This window comes from Rattus norvegicus, chromosome 1, assembly GCF_036323735.1.
Source record: "Rattus norvegicus strain BN/NHsdMcwi chromosome 1, GRCr8, whole genome shotgun sequence".
Taxonomy (NCBI): domain Eukaryota; kingdom Metazoa; phylum Chordata; class Mammalia; order Rodentia; family Muridae; genus Rattus; species Rattus norvegicus.
The window spans coordinates 10,242,719-10,260,870 of NC_086019.1; the positions used below are offsets into that span (position 1 = coordinate 10,242,719).

The 18,152-nt window shown below is 44.7% G+C and overlaps 1 protein-coding gene and 1 pseudogene across 11 annotated transcripts in view; one reads left to right on the forward strand and one right to left on the reverse strand.

Moving 5' to 3' along the window:
* Nucleotides 1-18,152, forward strand: part of Hivep2 (HIVEP zinc finger 2) — a 199,210-nt gene that overhangs the window by 65,839 nt on the left and 115,219 nt on the right.
* Nucleotides 1,702-9,775, reverse strand: Rpl13a-ps9 (ribosomal protein L13A, pseudogene 9; annotated as a pseudogene).

Genomic DNA, 18,152 nt, shown 5'->3' on the forward strand with positions numbered 1-18,152 from the left:
CTTGAGGACTCCAGAGGTCAGGTGATGAGGGTTAATGTGACACCCGCTCATGAAGTTCGTACCTCTAATCTATTACTGTCTCTTAGGCCCAGTATCTGTCTGTTTTCTTTAAAAAAAACTTTTTTTATTTGATATTTCAGTTGATTCAAATCAGTATGTCCGTGACTCTGTTGCAAGGATCATCTTAAAATGCTATTTTAAATAAATTGATTGGGAAGGTTCGTGGCCTTCAAAGCAATCCTAACTATGTGTAGCCTGCAAATTAACGACTTGCTTCTCCATACAAATTTAGAATTCACCACTTTCACAGGGTTTCAGGATTTACCAAGGACTTTCAACAAATAGCCCTGTTAAAAATTCTTACCGAGATCATCTATAAGACGGGACACATACTGCTGTCTCCTCTCTCTCTCTCGCTTTATAACTGCTGTGACAGAGGATCAGACAAGTTCCGTCAGTAAGATAACGTCCCCAGAGCTTCAGGCAGAGACAATAATAGACATTAGGTCTTCTGAGGCCAGGTTCAAGGGGTTTTTGTAGCGCTGTGGTCTCAGCTTGCCTGGAAGCCCTGTCTCTGAGCCTTGGCTTTTTAAGTTGGGATGCTGCGGCCATCCTGTGCCTTTGGTTCCAGCCGCACCACAGGGAAGGCCCTCTGCGTCCCCTCAGCCACCGCTGTCACCAGTTGAAACATTGTCCCCAGCTGATTTTTCTCTCAGATTGGGAAAAGCCTGTTTCCTGCCAGCACATCTTGGGAAGCACAAAAAACAATGCTGTGTGCTTCTCTGATGTCATCCTCTCATTTAGGACAAGGGGAGTGCTGTACCTGCCTGCACATTGGATTTGGGATAGGTTTTGGCCATGGTCGGGACCAGTTTTCCCCTCCGAAACTCTTCAGTTAGGTGTGCAAGGGAGTCAGGAACTGTGCTTTACATAGAGGAACTCTAGGGCTCAATAGTGGTTTCAGAATGCGTGCTTAGCTGTGTTATTAAAGAACACTATGTGCATGTTACCACTCACTTAGACATGGGTAGCTTGGAGAAGTATGATACACAGAAGGGTGCAGAGCAACGATTTGAAGCATGCATTATAATCAGGAATAGTTGTTGGCAAGGCAGTGATCAATGCATCTGTGCTAGTGTGGTCTAATAGCTTACTCTGTCTCTTATCAGTTTCTCATTGCACCAAAGCCGAAGGCATTCGGAGTTTGACAGGGTTTCTTTGGAGTCAACCTATCGCCTAAGAAGTTTAAAAGGTGAAAATTTTCCTGATAATTTCTTGGAGGATCAGCAGCTCTCTAGTCCCGTAAGGGTTGGCGAAAAGGACAGTGTGCTTGGGAATTAAATGACGTGCTTCAAGAGGGCTGCACTGCCTGAGCCTACATGGGCTTCCCCACCTCCAGACCTGGCAACGGTTTGGCTATGTCCTTCACATCTAATGGCGATGACTGGGTTTCCATGTCCAAGAGACACATCTTTGCAATGGCAAGTGCTGGGACAGAGAAGTCTTCATACCTGTACAATCCTCATGCCTTTCTGACCCCCTAGGAACAATTGTGTAGTCCTCCAGGAGGCTGAGGAAGTCCCTCCCTCCCTCCCTCCCTCCCTCCCTCCCTCCCTCCCTCCCTCCCTCCCTCCCTCCCTCCCTTCCTCCCTTCCTCCCTTCCTTCCTTCCTTCCTTCCGGCACAAACAGCGTTTATGGGTTCACACCAGGACCTCTGTGAACTTGCAGATTTTCTTCTCCACGTTCTTTCTGCCTGTTTCCGTAGCCCCAAGAACTGCTTCTTCTTCTGATGGTGGATCTTGGCCTTTCCCTTCTGTTTCTTCTCCACAGTGGCTGTCACTACCTGGTATTTCCACCGACCTCATGTACCAGATGCCCTAAGTAAGCAAACTTTCTGGTAGGCTTCAGTTGCACAACCTTGAGGGCGACAGGGGACCACTACCCGCCTTTTCTTGTCATAGGGTGGAAGGATCCCATCTAACACCTTGAGGTATTCCAGGGCAGCCTGGCCTCTCTTTGTCCTGGGGGCAGCATGCCTTGCACAGTGCACCAAAAAATGCGACTCAGGGCTTGGAAGTGGTAGGGGCCTCAAGAGGGGTTGGAGTTCATCTGCTTTCGGTGAAAGGTCAGATACTTTAACTTGTTTCTGTAGAAATTTCCAGAAATGTTGATGGCCCCACAGCATACAACCACCACCTTCCGGCCCAGCAGGACCTGCTTGGACATAATGGCTGCCAGGCAGCTCGGAAGATGGCCTTGGCCATACAATATTAGAACCTGGCCCTCCACCGTCTGCCTGGGATGAGGAACACATTTCTTAATTCTTATCCTTTTAAGTGTTGTTGTGAAAGAATCCATAAATATTTGGAGATTGGATCCAAGAGTCTCAACTACCAAACTAGATTTTTTTTCTCTTATTTTCTCTAATGTAACCAGAGGTGTCGGGATTCACAATGCTCTGAAATGAGTTACAGTTTGGATGTTGGTAGAAAAGCATTTTAGGGAGGTAATAGTATGTAAATTCCAAGTACCATCTAGTGGAAATATTCCTGAGGTGGGACTTAAATTCTGAGCTTTTAGTGCTCCATTATTTAACTTGCAGGTACATAAAAACAACTCTCTGGAGTAGTGACTAGTAACAGTCACAATAATTTCTTCACTGGGCTCATTATTATGAGTAATAATGACATTATTGATGGAACGAAGAAGACATTTTGGAAGAGCAGAAAAATGACCTCTGAGTTTGTCACTGTATACATTGCACAGTAAGTTGAACGATGAGTAGAACATTGTTAATAGAAACCTGCTTATAATGTCTGACAGTAAGGAATAAGAAACAGACCAAGCGGACCTTTGGTTGGATGGCACTGAGCCTCTCTATAAAAGACCTCATGTGACAGAGCTTAAGATAGAATCCTTTGGAAGTGCCTTGCCTTCTGTATTTCCCCTTGCTCTTGGGTTGGCTGTAAGTCTTTGAAATCGTTTCGACTTTCTCTGTCCTTGTGATTTTTCAGAGCCATCTCTTGGCGGCCTGTCCATCATTCTGACCCTCTCACTTTAGCGTACCGAACACCCGGACCTTTTCTAGATCAAACTGATCTTGTTTACCACTTATTTGACAAGTCTCACAACTCTCCATTTGCAATCATTCTTACTCAGGAGAGGGGCTCCATACTGTTCACAGTGGAGGGGATAACGTAGACTCATAGAATCTGTTCAGGAGGTGGAAGGTAGTAGCCTGGGGGGGGCATTCCTGTGGCCCTTATTTGCTTTGTTCCTCATAATGCCTCTCATTTGCATGATGTCACTCTCTCAGTCACCATCCATCGTGACCAAGTGACCATGTCCCTCAGTCACCACCCATCGTGACCAAATGACCAATTGTGGTCATTCTTATCTCCTCCCTTTCCTTAGCTTCTGTGACACTGGTGAGACTTTTCTCCCATCTGCCTCTTTGTTCTCCTTCCTCCCCCAGCCCTAAGCATTGCAGTCACCCAGGATTCCATGCTAAGCCCCCTTATTTACCTAACTCTCCCAGCAGCTGCCAAGTTAGCATGCAGTTTCAAATATTCTCCTTGCTAACTGTCAAAGTTTTATCTCTATGAATAGATTTTTTTTTTTTTGCGAGTTCCCAACCTGTATGAACTCAAGCAACTGGACAGACAACAGGGAAGACGGTGTCTCTCTGTTAAGCTCTGCTCCCCACAAAACATTCCTTCTAGTAAATAGAGTAATTGCACACACCACCTGTGCTCAAGTCACAATTATAACTACAAACTCATTCTTTTGTAATGCCTGCCTGCCTGTCTGTCTGTCCCTTCCCCCTCCCTCCCCGTGGGGTGTGTGTGTGTGTGTGTGTGTGTGTGTGTGTGTGTGTGTGTGTGTGTATTGATTGAGTGTATATGTCCACATGCATGTGGGGGTCGATGGAACTCTAGCCATCTCCTTTGAGACAGGGTCTTCCACTATCCCAGATATCACCAATCAGGCTAGGCTGGCTGGCCACCCAGCTCCTGGGGTTTAGCTGTTTGTTTCCCCAACACTAGGATTATAAATGTGCACTACCATGTTCTGGTTTTTATGTAGGTTCTGGAGATCAGGCTTGGAAGGCAAGCAGTTTACTGATGAAGTGGTCTCCAAGCATGAGAATTTATTCTTGAGTCTACTCGTTTCTTATAACCCAGATCAAGTCTTTCTGGATCTTTCTACAGAGTAAATGCTGTATAGGGCGGGCTTCCTGCCTCTTCTGCTACAGCTTCAGTAAAAGCTGTGATTTAACGTCAACATTTGCTTCAAAAGATGTTCACTCTCTTGATTCTATATTCCCCAAAGTAACCTGATAAATAAAATTGTTTCTATACCTATCTTTATCCTATCCTATCCTATCCTATCCTATCCTATCCTATCCTATCCTATCCTATCCATCTATCCATCTATATCTATCTGTCTGTCTGTCTGTCTGTCTATCTATCTATCTTTCTTTCTTTCCTTCTTTCTATCTATCTATCTTTCTATCTATCTATCTATCTATCTGTCTGTCTGTCTGTCTGTCTGTCTGTCTGTCTATCTTTCTATCTATCTATCTATCTATCTATCTATCTATCTATCTATCTATCTTTCTATCTATCTATCTTTCTATCTATCTTTCTATCTATCTATCTATCTATCTATCTATCTATCTATCTATCTTTCTATCTATCTATCAATTATCTATCTTTCTTTCTATCTATCTATCTATCTATCTATCTATCTATCTATCTATCTATCATCTCCACCAATAGAATGTTTTCGCCCTTCAAATAGAGCCCAGGCTGTGCCCCTCGTGCCAGTCCCACAGTGGTGGGTCTGTGCTTCTCAGGGCCTATTGCCCTCCTGCTCCATACTCTATTAAGCTCTCACCATATGGCTTCTTTCTGTTCCTCAAGTTTGCTAAGCTTGGTCTTCGCAGCGAATTGCTTTTCTTTTACGCAAGACTCTTCACTTCCATCTGTTCAGGCATGGCGTCTCCTTTTCTAAATCTCAACCGAAACGCAGTTTTACACTGGCCATTTATGACTCAGGTTTGAGCAGATTCCTCTTACCCTCAGTTCACCCTTAAAAGTTCTCACTGTATATTGTCATTGCCCATAGCGCTACACACGGGCATTTTCATGTGGATGTATCGTACATCGAGTGCCTCCCCATCCCTCCTATTCTTCTTTACCTTTGCCTCCCTTCCACCCCATTGCATCCCTTGTTTCCTTACACAGTATAGCTTCTGCCTTCATCTTGTATATAGTTATATACGCATGGATATGATCTTATGTATCTATTTAAAATCTAGCGATCACATGTGACAGAAACATGGTATTTCTTCCTCTGTTTCTGAGACTAGCTTAATTCACTTAATACAGTTATCCATTTTCCTGCAGACAACCTTGTTCTTCATGGCTGGGGAATGCTCTCGTGTGCGTACCCATTTTCACTTTCCCATTCCTCGGATGCTGTACGCCGAGGTCGGTTCTACAGCTTGGCTATTGTGAACAGCGAGCGCAGCAGTAAATATTGACGTGCAGAGATCTCTTGATCTGTCACCTTGGAGGAGTCTTTCGGCTAAACACCTAGGAGGGAAATGGCTGAGCTATTGTAGACCCAATTTTCAATTTATTTTATTTTTTATGTTTATTTATCTTTCCTTTTGAGGAGGCTTTGTACTGATTTCCATTGTGTTTGGACTCCATTATGTCCCACCACTTAGCTCACCTTTTATCCTGTTCCTCTCTATAGAGATGGCCGGGCTTGTTTTTGTGCGCACATCATCTGTCTTCCCAGTGTGAACCTGAGGGTTCCTGACACACTGTGCTTACATAGCATCTGTATCCTCAGGACCCTGCTGAGAGCTCAGTGAGGGGTGGGCCCTTATGGATCCTGGTTGACTCACTCCCCTACTTGAGCCTACTTTCCTGATCTGGCAGGGAGGTTTCGGGCAGCTTACCTCAGTGTCCTCAGACGCTGCCCTGACCAGTCAGTTTTAATACTTACCTCATCTCTGAGTCCCTGACCTGTCCAGTTGACCTTAGTTCCTATAAATGGACCGTGTTTATTCAGGTTTTCAGGCCTCTAGCTCCTTTTCCTGAGTGTCCTTCCTTTTCTTTGCTCTTGGCCACATTCCCTAGCTATTTCTTTCTCCCTCGATAACTTAACTGTTGAGTCAGTCAGGCTAACCTCAAACTCCTCATCCCCCTGCCTCAGTCTTCACAGAGCTAGGGCTACAAGCTGCCACCAGCTTGCTCAGCTTCTCCTTCTCTCTTGAGGGCTGTTGTTTCAGTCGTTCCCTTAGATGCTTGGATGTCCATGCTGTAACTCACGGCCACAGCCCTTGAGGATGGCCATGGAAGCCCTGGCGACCCTGTGCATGCTTTATAATTTGATGATAAGCCCATGTTTTCACTCCAAGCATAAATTCTAGAATACTAAGAACATTTGCCTATCTACTCGTTGATACGGAACAAAACTTTTAAAAACAGCAACCGGGTTTGGTATATCTTTAAGAAGTCTGAACTGGAGAGAAGTCTGGAAATTTGCATAAACGATGACGTAGGTTTTTTTTTCTTGTAGATATGTGTAAATGAGAGGCTAGAGAGGTGGCTCGGTGGTTAGGAGCGCTTTCTGCTCATACAGTGGACTGGGGCTCGAGTTCCAGCACCCACATGGTGGCCCACAACTATCTATAACTCCAGCCCTAGGCTCCAATGTCCTCTGCCTCACTAGGCATGCATGTGGTGCACTGACTTAACATGCAGGCAAGATACTCACACACATTTTTAACAGTAAAATCTTTGGCTGTAAATGTTGATTCCTGTGTGGAGCATGCTCATGGACAGTGGGAAGGGAAGCAGGAGTCAAATTAACTGGAGTCAAAGCTCGAGTCGGGCTTTAGCTTGGTCCATTCCGTTTTCTGGAATTTGAAGAAGCTCTATGAAAATATCCCGCCTACACACTTTGAATATCCTCTTCCTGCTTAGAGTCAGAACAGCTTGCTTCTTTTTATAGTGAATGGCCCAGTGCATGCAAGGGAACCATGTGTCGTGGGTGGGAATAAGCGGTATGTGTCCTTCCAGTCCAAGCCGAAGTCCTGAACTCTGCTTAAGGCTTGTCAGGAGACCAGGTTGTGCTATGCATTTGACGTTGGTCAGGACCCCGAACTTTGTGATTTAGAAGGATGCTGCTTGTTCCTTAGGCCCCTGGGACAGCTCTGATGTGCATCGAGATATCCTGGAAGAACCTAGTGCTATGAGGTCTGGCTTAATTCAGTGAACATAAGTCTCCCCTTCCAGAATGCCCGGAAAATGTATGCTTTGAGTTAGGAGTAACCATACACTCCCTTTCCCAAGATAACTCTTCAAATCTTTCAAGTGGATTAAACCCTGTGCATACCAGAGGAGGGCTCCACTACAGAGCTAGCCTAACCACTTTTATTTCTTTGAGGGTATCCATTTATCTTGGAAGAATAGAAAGAAATGCTTCCTTAGTAAATAACTTGCTTGGATTTGAAGCAAATGTCATTAAAATAAAACTTAAAAGAGAATCAAAGTAAATGATTTCTAGAAGGTTCCATGGTTTGGCATGGCAAGTTGTGTAGTACTTGTTAGGTTCAATGCCAGTCATTGATGGCCTGGCTCTCTGTTCCGGGTTCCCATGAAGTGTCCTCTTGCTGGGTCCCAGCTGTATAGAAATATATGTGTTGTGTAGTACTTTAGAATTGCCCCTGTAATGTCTTTTTCTGTGTAAGAGCATTCCTTGTATGTAACCAAGGGTCATTTCTTGGTGTGTATGTCCTATGGTTCCTCTTGTGACCTGGTTTAAAGCCCTCTAGAGAAATGACACATGTAAACTGGTACTGGGGTTCCCAAGAATATGGTAGATTGGTGGTGGCTCAATCATCGAAGGCAGGAAACAGTCCAATGGGACTTGCTAAGAAGCGATAGGAGGAGTCAGATAGGAGCCTTTATCTTTAATGATTTGAATGTCATCTAGATGAGGATGGGTTCTGGTCCTTTCTGGCTGGTGAGCTCACTGGCTTCTCACCCACCAGATACAATAATTTTTTTTTTTTGCTACAGCAGAACAAGATGCGCCAATTCCTATTTTACAGAGAAACCACTCGCCACTGTTCTTTTTGATTAGTTATTTCTTCTCATTCTCTCGCTCGATTCTCTTTCTCTTGCTAGCAGCTGTCTGGCTTAACCTTTGTTTTTAGTTAGTCACAACTGTTTAGGGAAAATCATTGCTTTATGGGAGTGCTTTCAAAGCCTCATTGTCTCTGACATTGGACGTTCCTTGTGCTACTCAGGTTTGGTAAAATTTGGTCCAGAGCAGATTAATTACCAAGCCGTCAGTAAATAATTAACCACTGACTTGTTCCCAGGTTTATACTCACTGGGTTAGAAAAGCTCTCTCGAACTACGGAAGATAAGAGAGGTTATTCCTGGTTTCACTGTGTCCCCATCATTAACGACTGGAAGCATGGGAGACATCAGCTGATTCCTACGCACTGGTCCAGCCACGTAATCAAACCACTTCCTGGGGTTTTCTCCTGTAGTGGTAGTGATTCAGAGGACACCACAGTCATTTCTGAGGAGGGTTCCCTGCGTTACTCTGAGTCTGAATGACAGGGAGCTTTAAAGTTCAGGAGGAACATTTAGTGCAGGGCCATTAAATCTGTACGTGCCTCATTCTTTTATAAGTATGTTTCTTTGAGATTGATTTTTTAGCTCCTACTTTATTTACTATGTTCCTGAAGGTTAACTTTAGAACTAGGCTTGTAATGTAAAAATGCAAATAGCGTCTTGTTTATGCAGTTTTTGTTTTTTATTCTACTTTCTTCCTTAAAAGAAAATATTTGGGAATTGGTTTGGAATTATGATACATTTTGTTTCCTGGTCCTTCAAAATGTATGACATTGCATTTTTATTTATGCATTTATTTATTTTTTGGTAACAAAATAAGCAACCAAGGTCCCGGATTTTTTTTTTAAAAAATTGCCTCTTTTTTATTGTATTTTAACATAAATACATGGTGTACGTACGTGAATGCGTGTGCATGCTTGTGCATGCGTGTTCATGTGCGTTTGTGGAAGTCAGAGGATCGTTTGCCAGAGTTGGTTCCCGCCCTCTATCAAGTGGATCTGGAATCCAACCCGGGTCATTGGGTTTGGCAATAAGTGCTTTATCTGCTGAGTCACCACACCAGCCCACTTTATTGTTTTTTCTTTTTTTCTAGCACTTGGCTTGGGATTTCCTCCTCCTTTTCTACATGGTTGGATGCTACACTCTTTGGTAGTGAGATGATCCTGAGATCAGTGTATGTGAAAGCTCTGTGCGAGTGGGAGGGGGTTAATGAGGGAGCAAGTGTTCCTGTGGCCATCATTAGCCCCGTTTTCACACATTGTATCACCTCAGTTGTTCGTTTTCACACATTGTATCACCTCAGTTATTCGTTTACACACATTGTATCACCTCAGTTGTTCGCCTCAGCCACGACTGGGAGTATACCAACCGGAAGGGCACAGTCAGTCCGCTTGTCCCGACAGAGGATGCACCAGTGTCCAGATGCAGAAAATGGCGGGCTGCATGGGTGATGGAGATGGAGCTTGTCTGCATTGACCGTGCCACACTCAGCCACTGCTTGTTGCCAGGCTCTCTTCGCACTGGTCAGTGTTTGGTTTTTCCAGCTAGCTTTCATTTTCTTCGTGGTGGCAAAGAGCGAAGGCTGTGGGATTAAGATGCTCCTCATCTTGGTCCCCTTCCTCATTGGCCAACTGAGAACTGGGGCAATTCGTAATCTCTCTGCTCAGCTTTCAAACTCTAGGGTCAGATGGTTGTTACATGTGAGGGTTGTTGTGACACTTGGGGCATTGGGTGTCCAGTGTGGGTGGCGAGAGTACACGCTGTCCTCTGCTCCTGGGCCCTCTGCTGCTCTATGCCTCTGTCTAGTTCTGGTTTTATTTGATGAAGTTGGCTTAAGGATCTGCCTGCCTCTCTCTCTCTCTCTCTCTCTCTCTCTCTCTCTCTCTCTCTCTCTCTCTCTCTCTCTCTGCTCTTTTCTTTTGAAACAAGATCTCATGTAGCCCAGGCTACACTTGAGTTTTCCGTGTGGTCAAGGATGACCTTGAACTCCTGCACCTCCCGCCTCTACCTGCCAAGCAGTTGGTTTGCTTGTGTGCCCCAGTCCTGGAGGGAATCTGTTCTTTGAGAGGGAAACCAGGGCAAGAGGTTGGTGGGAATGAAGATGTTGTGGAAGCTTAGAGAGAGAAGTCACCTTCTGAGGGAAACAACAACCAAACAGCAACAAAAAAGACAAAACCCAAAATAAAACAAAATACGCCGTCTACACGCTAACACTTGCTTGATGCTTTGGGTTACATCCATTTTATTGATTCCTCATGACAACATGTACTTTGCAGATATGAGATGGTGTCCCATGACTGGCTCACCGACTGCTGCTGGCCTGTGAGCTGGATAGGGAGACTGTAGAGGGAAACATCCTGGGTTCAGGCCTGCATTTCCTTCATGCCAGTTCATAGAACCTGCTTTGCCATGTGGCAGGACTGGGTGCAGAATCCTGAAGGAGGGACTGGAGTCTTGTGCTGCAGCAGATGTAGTGTGTGTGAGTGGGCCTCTGGACCCTTCCCTCCTGTAAGATTTGAAGTGAGAATCCACAGCTGCAAGGCCTGGTCATGGCTGCTTGAGGATTATCAGGGTCTCTTACCAATTCTGGCCTCTCAGGAAAACTCATGTTTACTCTCTGTGAAGCGCCACTTGACATCAGTGTTGCTTGGGTACAAAGTGCCAGTGTTGTCTCTGTTTTCTTTCTTTTTTTTTTTTTTTGGTTCTTTTTTTTCGGAGCTGGGGACCGAACCCAGGGCCTTGTGCTTCCTAGGCAAGCACTCTACCACTGAGCTAAATCCCCAACCCCGTCTCTGTTTTCTAATGTGTGTGTGTGTGTGTGTGTGTGTGTGTGTGTGTGTATGCATGTGTGTGTGTGTTTGTGTGTTTGTGTATGTATTTGCATGTGTGTGAGCATGTTTGTGTATGCAGGTGTGTGCGTGCGTGTGTATATGCATGTGTGTGTTTGTGTGTGTGTGTTTGTGTATGTGTGTGTATGTATTTGCATGTGTGTGAGCATGTTTGTGTATGCAGGGGTGTGTGTGTGTGTGTGTGTGTGTGTGTGTGTTTGTGTGTGTCTGTGTCTGTGTGTGTGTGTATCCGAGCATGTTTGTGTGTGAGTATGTAGGTATGTGTCCACAGGTGCATGTGTGCGCACATGGCAGTATGGGCATGTTTGTGTGTGCACACATGCATGGATGCGTATGTGTGTGTGTGAGTGTTTGTGTGTGTGTGCAGGTATGTGTGAGCATGTGAGCACATGCATGTGTGCGTGCAGGCACATGTGTGTGCATGTTTATTCTCAGGTGTCATCTACCTTTTTGATTTTTTTAACCAGAGTCCTTCAAATTTACCTGGAACTTAGAAACCTGGCTAAGCTGGTTGTCCCCAGCGATCCCTTGTGTTCTGTTCTGTGCATTGGGTTTATGAGCACAGCGTGGTGGCTTTCTTCGTACTTGGTTCCTGGGGATTGAATTGGGGAACTTGAGCTCAAACGACAAGCACGACATTAACTGAACTGTCTCCCTAGTTCCTGTCAGTCTTTATTTTTGCTGGGAAGATAATGAGGCTCTACTTGACGCACATACGTTATGAGGGATTGCAGACTGGCACGCTTTTGGGGTAACCATGTGAGTAAGCTTGAAGTCGGGAGTAAATGACTCATGTATAAACCACCGAGGCTCCAGTTCGATTCATGGGGTCTTGTGTGCTGAGGGGATGGCTTAACTTGCTAGTCATGGTTCTTGCTCTGGGCTCTCAAGTGAAGCCGAGGGGAGAGCTCAGTTGTCAGGCTGGAGTGGAGCTGAGCATTGCAGTGCAAGTCTCTGTGTACTGTCCTGGACACTGAAAAACAAGTCTCCTATCCCCCGCTAACAACCTGCTAACCAAAAAAAAAAAAAAAACCCCAAAAAACCAGCATTGCCTTGTATGTTGTATTTATCAAATAGGTGAAGAGGTGAGAAACTGACTAGAGAAAGTCCAATATAGAACTTTAGAATTTTTAGAGTATTAAAGACTGTATTAAAATGGGGAAGGATGATTTGACACCCATCAAAGAGTTCCTCAGAGCAGACTTTGGTAACAAAGTCGAACGCCTCATTTTCCCTACACGGTTTTGAGTGCGTAGTTGATCTCTGTGTAGTTGTCAAACAACTGGATTTCCTTTAACTCAGTGCACTTTTGATTAGCTGCGATACTGATTAAAGGAAAAGGTTGGTCTTCTGTTCCACCTTCTATAGAGAGGTGGTGGGTAACCTGAGGGCATGCCGCTCGCTGTCAGTGATTTCCGTTTCTCAAGTAGGAACTGGGCCAGGGTTTCTCTACCTTGCCATTGTTGACATTTGGTTCCGAATGGTTCTTTGTCGTAGGGAGCTGTCTCATGCCATGTAGGCTGCTCACTGACGTCTCTTGTCAGCCAGCTTGCAAAGGCCAGCAGAATTTTCTCTTCCCTGTGATTGACCTCACATGTGTCTCCAGACACTGCTAAGTGGCTCTTAACAAGGTGGAAACCATCTCCGACCGAAACTACTGATGTAGACCTTCCATGTTCTATTTAAATCCAGCTGTCTGCGCTAGTCCGCAAATTTGAATATTTATTTACAAGCTCACCAGAGGAGATGTTGTATTTATAGAAGCAATATTTGCCAATATTTTAAAGAAATAAAATTAGGGCTGGAGTCTGCCCTTCCAGAGGTCCTGAGTTCAATTCTCAGCAACCGCACGGTGGTGGCCCACAACCATCTGTAATGGGATCAGATGCCTGTTTCTGGTCGGTCTGAAGACAGCTACATTGCACTCATATACATTACATAAACAAACAAATAAATAAATATTAAAAAAATCCAACTTGGGTTGAGAATAAGTGCTTTGTAATTAACTCCCAGTTATCAAAAAGAATTCCACATAACCTTAATTTCAACCATTTTGATTGTTCTGTTTCTTTTAAAATGTATGGATTCCTTTGAGTTTAATGAATTTATGATAGCTTTGTTTTCTTCAAAACTTCACATAGCTGGAAACAATGCTGTGGTTTGCCATCTGTTGAAAGGTTTCTCCGGTTAGCACATTCTCTGTATTCCCAATGCATTTCCTGAGACGTTGAATCGCTGGTACAGTGGACACATGACCTGATCAGTAAGAGTTGGTGCTGAAGATCTGGGTTTTAGAAATTCACTTACAAACTTTAGTAGGTGTTTCAGCACAAGGTAAGGAGGAGGTTCACCTGGTTATTGACCTTTGGAGAGATGCGGGCAATTCTCACGGCCCAGGTACGAAGCAGTTGCTGTTTTAGAGCACACTTTGCTAATGATGAAACACGCTCTCCGACTTGTGACCCAGGAGTCGAGGCTCTAGCCAATCAGAGGAAGGAACTGGCTTGATGGTAAAAGGAAGTCTTGGTTCTGTCACTGAAGCGTATGGCCCTTTGCCTTCTTTGACAAAGGATTGAGTATTTGTGCACCCAAAGTCTGCTGCCCTCTTGACCCTCTACCAGTCACCAGCGGGACTGCGAGGCCAGGTGAGCCAGAGTCCGCTAGGTTGACTACTGTTTGAGCATTGTGTAAATTCCCTGAATTCCCAGTGTCAGTCAGGGATGTCTGTCTGGGTAGTTTTAGATTGTGCGCATGAGTTTCCTTTCTGCTTTAGAGCTGTGCCAGGCGACAGGTATAACATGGTGAGATGCAGGGCCTGAAGTTGTGTCAGATAGATGGGCAACTGAGGTTTTTCTGGAAACTTCGTTTATTTGGTAGAGCAATATATGATCTCTTCTAGTACACGCTTACGGGCTCTTACCTGAATTTCCACTGCTGTAGAAACATCCAGAGCAGAGGTTCTCACCCACACCCCTTCGGGGGTCGAGTATCAAATACCCTGGGTCTGAGTTATTTACACGACTCTTCGTAACCAACAGTAGCAATGGCAGAGTTATGAAATAGTTGTATGGTTGGGGCGTCACCAAACACGAACTCTTATTAAAGGGTGTGCAGCATCAGGAGGGTTGGAAAACCACAGCTCAGGACCATCCACCTCCCCGTCCTTGCTGTCCATACTCCATTAAGGAATCAATGGCCTGAAAAAGCGACGAGGCACTACCCATACATCCCGTTTGCTTTTCGTCTGACTCGTTCAGGAAGACTTTATAAGGAGAGCTGTGTTTAATACTAACAGCCCCGTAACATCCAGTCGCTGTTTTTATGCTGTTTTTTCTTCGGCAAGTAGCACGTCGGCTGCAGCTGTCGCTGACCAGAGCTGCTGCGAAGTGGGTGGAGAGAGGCAGGGATGGCGTGCCCGGGTTCTGTGTCTCAAAGAAGATCTGTCACAGTCAATCTGTGCCGATAGCAACTGGCTTGCAGAAGGCAGCTCAAGCCGGATACTTCTTGTTTTTTTTTTTTTTTTAACACGTTTGTCCAAATATGCAGTCGAGTGCTGCCGTAGTGATAAATAACACTGAGAAATAGAGAAAAAAAACTGGATGAATAACTGTGAGTGTCAGGCTTTTTGTTAATGAAATACCATGAGTGTATAGTGTTGATTAGTTCGGGCCACGGCTTTTCTATAACGCTTTATTGGTCTGTGAACCTTGATTTTTTAAAAACATGCCGATCCAAAAAAAAAAAAAAAAAAAAAAACCACACACACACACAGATGAAAATACATTGTTATAAAAGGGGAAGATATTTGCCTCTCAATATGAACGAGTAGTGATATTTTCTAAATGAGTGTTTTTAGAAAAAAAGACAAATATTTATGGGCTGGGGGATAGCTAAGTTGGAAAACTGCTTATCGTATAATCGCCAGGGTCTGAATTCAGGTTTCTGGCACCCACATAAAAAGCCAGGCAGGGTCCCAGGCCTGTTAGTCCCAGAACTGAGAAGGCAGAGATAGAAGATCCCAAGAACCCTCTCGCCAGCCGCCTAGCCAATCGGTGAGCCCCGGATTTGTTGAAAGACTGCTCAGGACACCAAAGTGGAAAGTGAGGGACGAAGATCCTTTGTTCTGACCTTTGACCTCTGCCTGTGCACAAACTCACGTACACTTGAACAGACCCATATAAACAGGACATACGTGTATATCATGTGTGGAGGACACACACATGCCACACTCAAAAGCACGCACACACACATGAAATATTTATAACAAACATGTTCACTTACTAGTGTAGAAACAGCCTGACCATCAATAAGTTAGGCAGCCTACGGTCAGTCAGATCACCCCCACCTTGTAATTCACATAGCTTCTTTTTGGATCTTGTTTCTCAGTCTTTCGTTCTCCAAGTTAGCCTGGGGGAGACTTATAAACCTCCACCAACACAGCATAGCATGGTGTATATTTTTTTTATCATTTTTCTATAAAGACAGCCAAAGGGAAGGGGTTGATTTTAATATCAGTCAGAAAGGTATGGCTACCCTGGACTTATTATTCTTGAATTTTAACACCCTTGGTTTTTTAAGAGAAATCTTGATGTACTGTCAGACCATGCAAAGGGCTACCTTAACGATGAGAAGAAAGCCCTTCACACAACCTGGTGCCTTAGTCCCGGTGTTAAAGCTCCTGTTGCTTCTACAGAATGCTATAACCAAAAAGAATGGTGGTTGGCTCACACTTGCATGGCACTGCTCATCCCTGAAGGAAATCAGGACAGGAACTCAATACAAGGCAGCTTCTGGAGGTAGGAGCTGATGGGGAGGCCACGGAGGGATGCTGCTTACTTCCCTGCTCCCCATGGCTTGCTCAGCCCGCTTTCTTATAGAACCGAGGACCACCAGTCAAGGGATGGCACCAACCATAATGGGCTGGGTCCTCTGCCATTAATCATTAATTAAGAAAATGCTTTCTAGCTGGATCTTATGGAGACGTTTTCTCAGTTGACGTTCCCTCCTTTCAGATGACTCTAGCTTGTGTCAAGTTGACCCAAGACTAGCCAGCATAATCCAAACATCCCAGTCCTTTTCCTGATTACCATTAACTGGGAACCGTTTACTACTTAGAGGATTGCTATTGGTTCTCCAGACAGTGTGTGTGTGTGTGTGTGTGTGTGTGTGTGTGTGTGTGTCCCTTTGATAGATACACATGCAAAGGAATTTGAGTCAAAGGGGGAATTAGTACTTCCTCCATTTTACATGAAGACTTCACAGCCCAAGCAACTGCTCACTGATAGGAAATATCTGTGTCCGGAGGGCTGCAAGAAGGAAGAGAAATTACATATGGCTAAACAGGTCCTGGGTATTTATGACTATGCTCGATAATTTCCTAACAGACAGTATCTATTGAGCACTTATTGCGTGCCAGGCAGGAGGGCTGACAGACATTAAACTAAGTAGCATGGACCTGTTTTGTTCGACAGCTGGCTTCTGAGGTAGTTACTTTTACTAACCCTGCTTCACTCCTGGCTCCCTAGGAGAATGTGTGCTTGCATGCTTTGCCCAAGGCTTTGTTCCGGTTCATTAGGGGCAGAGCCAGGAGGTCCGGCTTAACAGCCTGTCTCGAGTACCCATCACATTTGACTTCTACCATGTGCTTGGCTTCGTTGTAGAACTTTACAGGTGAGGAATTGACCTCTGGAGAGGTTTACCGTTACCAAGGTCTGATTTCCTCCATGGCTCACCTTTCCCCGTGGGGATGGAGGCTTTCTTGCAAAAGCTCCAGAGTTGTAGTGGTAGGGATGTATGGCTCCCTCCTCATAAGGATAGATAAGGTTTTGAAGAAGCCCGCCGTGACGCTTCATGCTTACTAAGGCAGTAGATCCTCCCTTAAGGAAGCCGGTGAACCCCTTTCGGGTTCAGCCATGTCTTAGCAGCAGTTCTATCTTTATTGAGGCTACTCCTGACTTCATTAGTCTCTTTTTGGGGTACCCGGCTGAGCCATTCTGTTTATGAATCTCTGAAGCGTGCACAGTAAAAAGAGTAATTAGATTGCCATTATAATTTATAGTGTGCTCGAAGGTAAACCACCTGGTTTAACTGCTAGAGACAAGAGGTGGCAGATTCGTGTGCTTCGTAAAACATTACGACGTTAATTACTTGGGGATTTTGAACTCGGTAAAAGAAAAACGTAGTGAACCTTTAAAAAGGAATGTTCCCTTTTCTGTTAATTTCAGTTTAATAACTCATCACCTTCATTAGTGACATGACTCTAATGTCTTTTTAAAATGAAATTGAGATCTTTTTCTTATTTTCAATTAGATGTTTCCTGTAATGCTCCGATTGTATTAATGAACCCCCATCCATATCCTAGCTACATATATATTTATAAAAATAGACAACCGAATTTGAGTCAGGTGTCTACCTGAGCAGCCCATAGCTGGCTTGGTAAAAACTGCAGCCTAGTCATTTACTGGAGATTGAGTTTTTTTTTTTTTTTCGTTTTTTAAACTTAATTTTGCCTTCATTTTTATTTCATTATTTATTTATTTTTGTTCATTATTAATTCAGTTTACATTCCAATACCAGACTATCTCTCCTTTCAGTTCCCTCTCATGCAGTCTCCCCCCTCACCCCATTCCTCTACCCTCTTCTCCTTTGAGAAGACTCCCCCCCCACCGATCAGGTGGCCCAGTTAGGGGAATGGGATCCACAGGCAGGCAGGCAGGCAGGCAACAGATTCAGGGACAGTCCCTGCTTTGGTTGTTGGGGGAATCTGCGAGCTTTTTTTGTTTTTTCCAGCAGAGGTCAAGAGACTTCCATTGTTGTTAGAGAGTAAAAAGTGGTGACAGCAAGAGCAAAATTCACAAATGGACTGTGGCCGCAATTTGTTGAGGGAGTCTAGCTTTGAAGATTCCGTACTCCACGCCTCAGCGCAGACAGGTGGCTCTAGATCAGCCTAGGGTGTGAACGCTGATGGCTTGGGAAGTAGCACGCATGCGCGGCTGTATTACCTCTCAGAGGGCTAGGGCCGCGGAAACAGGAGAAACCCCTGAGAGCGGAGTTTCTCTCTTCACTGTGTTTCCTTGTTGTCTGGTGGGGGAGTGTTGAGCTGAACTCTATTTCTGAAAGAAGCAATCTTCAAAG